The sequence below is a fragment of the Phascolarctos cinereus genome, unplaced genomic scaffold (assembly GCF_003287225.1).
Source record: "Phascolarctos cinereus isolate Bilbo 61053 unplaced genomic scaffold, phaCin_HiC Scaffold_4;HRSCAF=312, whole genome shotgun sequence".
Lineage (NCBI taxonomy): Eukaryota > Metazoa > Chordata > Mammalia > Diprotodontia > Phascolarctidae > Phascolarctos > Phascolarctos cinereus.
The window spans coordinates 628799069-628803244 of NW_027555847.1; the positions used below are offsets into that span (position 1 = coordinate 628799069).

General features: G+C 34.1%; 1 pseudogene; it reads right to left on the reverse strand.

The window, feature by feature from the left end:
• Positions 1-553: 553 nt before the first annotated feature.
• LOC110216102 (heterogeneous nuclear ribonucleoprotein H2-like) lies at positions 554-1917 on the reverse strand (annotated as a pseudogene).
• Between the last annotated feature and the right edge of the window lie 2259 nt (positions 1918-4176).

Below are 4176 nucleotides of genomic sequence, written 5' to 3' on the forward strand. Positions count from 1 at the left end.
TACAATGAAAGATTTAAATCAAGACCTCAGAATTTAATATAAACACCAAGACCAAATCCTAAAGTATCCATATTGTGTCTCAAAATTGTCCCCATTAACTTAAAAGAAAAAGCTTAAATATATGTGCCTTACAGGATAGTAAATGAAATAAACTAGAACATGTCAAATGTCTCACTTTTGAATCGCAGACACAACTCCTATATTTGTTTTACAAAAAAGCATGTCTCCCAACATACATCTCAAACAGTGTTCCATGTAATGTGATATCAGCACATTTAACATAATTGGAACTGCTTTAACCTAAATATGCTTACTTCTTAAATACAACTTGAGAAAAGCTGAAATTGTTTAACAGTTATAGTCTTTACTAAACTTGGCTGTTACTTCCTAGATGAATGTTCTTCTGTGTTCAAAAATACTGAGCTGAAAAATATTAAAACAATCATGATTTCACTTACAGCATAAATCAGAAGCGTATATTACAAAACCATTAAACTTCATTTTTGTGATTTTTTTTCATTAAAAAAAGTTGACCAACAGTCAACGATCAGGATTATATTCCCCATCCACCACTCATACTGGACATGCCAGACATCCCTCCCATTCCATTTACTGCCATGGATGTATGGCTCTTGCCACTGTAGCAGCTGCTGTTCTTTGCTCCTTGGCTCTCTACACAATGCTTGATTGAAAATTACTGCAGTTTTCCTGTAAAACTTGGTCATATCTGCTCATACTGCTTTGACCACTGTAGCCTCCTCCATATCCCCCCTCAGCTGCTGGCCAGCTGGACTGGTTTGACAAGCCCATGCCTCCTATCATTTGGCTACCATAAGCATCACCACTTTTTCCTGCTATAGAATTCAAGAAGAGTTCTATACATCTGTACTACACATATTTGCTTTGTCTTTTGCCGTAGCTGCCACAGCATCTTCATGAGTGCTCAATTCAACATCTGCTTCTCCAGTCACTCTGCCAATCAGGCCCAATTTCAATGTGTACTCAAACAGAACCCTGTTTGGTGAGAAAAAAAATTGGAAAGATCATTTTCAGTAGTTATGTAAGATAATCCTCTCACGTGCACACAATGGTCTGTTGTAATCTGGAAAGTGGACCCACCATCTCTGTATCTACATTATCAGATTTTCCTGAAAAACAGTAATTGAGGTCTCTTCCCAATGTATCCAACATAAAGCCATATCCATCATTATGTCCATTGTAGTAATTAAAGACTCAAACCCGGGTCCTCTACCAATGCTGTTATAGCCTCTGCCAACCCTATGCCTGTCATAAAGACCTGGCCACTGCATAGCCATTAGCTTTTCAGGATGATTATAATGAATATGAACTTCTGCTCAGCTACTCTTGAAGATTTCAATGTACCTATGCTCTATTCTTTCCTTGTGTTTCTTTAGGGTCTTTTCAGCTATTTCTTGTGAAGCAAACTTCATGAAAGTCTCCCCTGTACTCCTCCCCTGGATGTCCACTGGCAATGTTGTACCGTTTGGCATGATTTCCAACACTGAAAAAAAATTGAACCATCTCTTTCTTGCTCCCACCAAATGGGAGTCCTCTAAGGTGCACAGAGCCATCATTGACAGTGTCAGGACTATTTGGACCAGTATGCTTCAACGCCCAATCCATTTTGATGTTGCTTGACTTGAATACTTCAGCATATCTGCGTCCCGTATTTTCTCTCTCTTTTTTCAGTGCCAGTTAGTTTTCATCTTCTCATTCAAATTCAATAAAGACTTCTCCACTTGGTCTACCTTCTCGTGTATAGGTGAAATGAATGCCTGTTACCTCAGTTTGAATTTTGCATTCTGAAGAGCATTGGACTTCATCAGCTGAGCAGGGTCAGGGCAAATCCTCAACCTTGACAACAAAGCTTTCTCCACTTTTGGTGCTCAGCATCATCCTATTCAGTCAGTGGCAGTGGCTCAATACTTGACTTTGGTGTGGCTATGAAGAAAAAATCCCCTACTTATTAAATAGAAAAAAGTCATCTCACCTGCATAACTGAGGTAAACATAGTATTTCATTTCCCCCATATTTTTATGATTCTTTTTTTTTTGTTGATTTCTATCACCCAGCTGAAATTGATTGAGGTATATGACATGAGAAATGGGTCTAAATAAATTTTCCTCTAAATTACTAACCAATTTTCCCAAACACTTTTGTAAAATAATAAATTTTCCTCAATTTTTATTTTCTATACCTTTAGCAAATATTAATTATTAATATGTATTTGGTGCATTGTCTAATGTTCTTTTTCTATTCCATTAATCTTTCTCTATCTTTTGCTTAGTATGAACTAGTTCTGAAAATAACCATTTTGTAATATATTTTAAGTACAAACCCCCCTTTGTTAGCTTTCTGCCCCCCTTTCCCCCACCTCAGCTTATTCCTGCATAGTCTTGCCTTATTATTTTTCCACATAAATTTAGTTATGATTTTATTCAGCTCTATGAAGAAACACTTTAAAATTTTGATTGGCATGGAAACAGATTTATAAATTATTTGGTATTATAATTTTTACTATATTATTCTGACCCATCCTTTAACACTGAATGTCCCTCCAATTATTTGGATTTTCCTTAATTCCAATTATTATAATTTTTTTAAAAACAATTAACATTTAAGGGCTGACTATTCACTTGGCTCTATGCTTGGTGTTAGAGTTCAAAAAGGCAAAAACCAAAGAAACAGTTTCTGTCTTCAACAAAACCTGTTTTTTATTTCTCTGTTAGTGAATTTTCAACCAGCCTCAGGGTAGGCAAGGAAACATATACATATATAATTAAACACAAAATACATGCAAAGTAAGTATGAGGTATTTGGGAGAGGAATAGAATGGAGCAAGGCACTAGCAATTGAAAGAAACAATCAGAAAAAGCCTTATGAAGGAGGTAGCATTTGGCATATGGAATCTAAGAAGCATAGGAGAGGAGGGAGTATTTTTTACACATAAGGCCAGCCTGTGAAGAAGCAAAGACATGGGAGATGGAATTTCAAGTGCAAGGAAAAAAAGCAAAAACAAAAAATTTAGCTGTATCATAGCATGAGTAAAAGACAATGATGTGCATTATGTCTAAGCCAGATTGGTGAGGTTTTAAATACTGAACAAAGGATTTGTTACTTCATTCTAAAGGCAATCAGAAGCAACTGCAGTTGATTGAGTAGGGAAGTGACATAGTTAAACCTGTGCTTTAGGAAATATCTCTTTGGCATAGGCTACCTGCATTTCTAGATAGGCTATTTTCCAAAGATTGCAAATGAGATTTCTTTTCAATCATCTTTTCTTCAATTTTACTCCTAATAAATTATTTTTGAGGGCTTACTTTTTTTTGAATTACTTTGATCTCACTGAACTTATTTATTGTTTTAACTTTTTTTCTTAGCTGAGTTTTTTTTAGAAACACAGTCCTATAATTAGAAAATAATGATATTTTGTTTTATTTCCATTGTTGATTCCTCTACTAAGTCTTTTGTTTTTGGTGCAACCTCTAGCATTTCTTACATTATTTCACAAATGGACAGTGAAAGTAAGCATCCTTGCTTTTTACCTCTATTTAGTGGGAATACTTTTAATGTTTCTCCAGTGCATATTATATTAGCTCTTGATACAAGATATACTTTTATTTTATTAAGGAAATTCCCTATATTCATATTCTTCTTAGGGTTCTTATCATGTATAAATGTTGAATTTCATCCCAGCCTTTTTAGGTATCTATTGATATAATATATGGGTTTCTTTGGTTATTGTTTATTTGTCATATTATGCTAAAGTTATTTTTTCTGCTATATAAACAAATCTACACATATGCTAGCTATAAACCCTGACTTGTAAATGATGAAAAAATTTTAAAAGTTAACTTATTCCATTAGACAATATTTTATTTCACATTTATTTCTGCATCTACCTTATTTAAAAATTGGTTTAAAATTTTCTTATTGTTTGTTTTCTAGGCTTTAAAGTCAACACCATATTTGCCTCATAATGGATGAGGTTAATGTTCCTTCTTTTTCTGTATTTATAAATATATTTATATTTGTAAGTAATCTATATAATATGGGTACTTTGAAGGTTTGCAAAAATTTACCTGTGAATCTAATTGGTCCAGGTGGCCCAAATAGATTTTTTTTTTCAGGGTAATTCTTTGATAGTGAGTCATA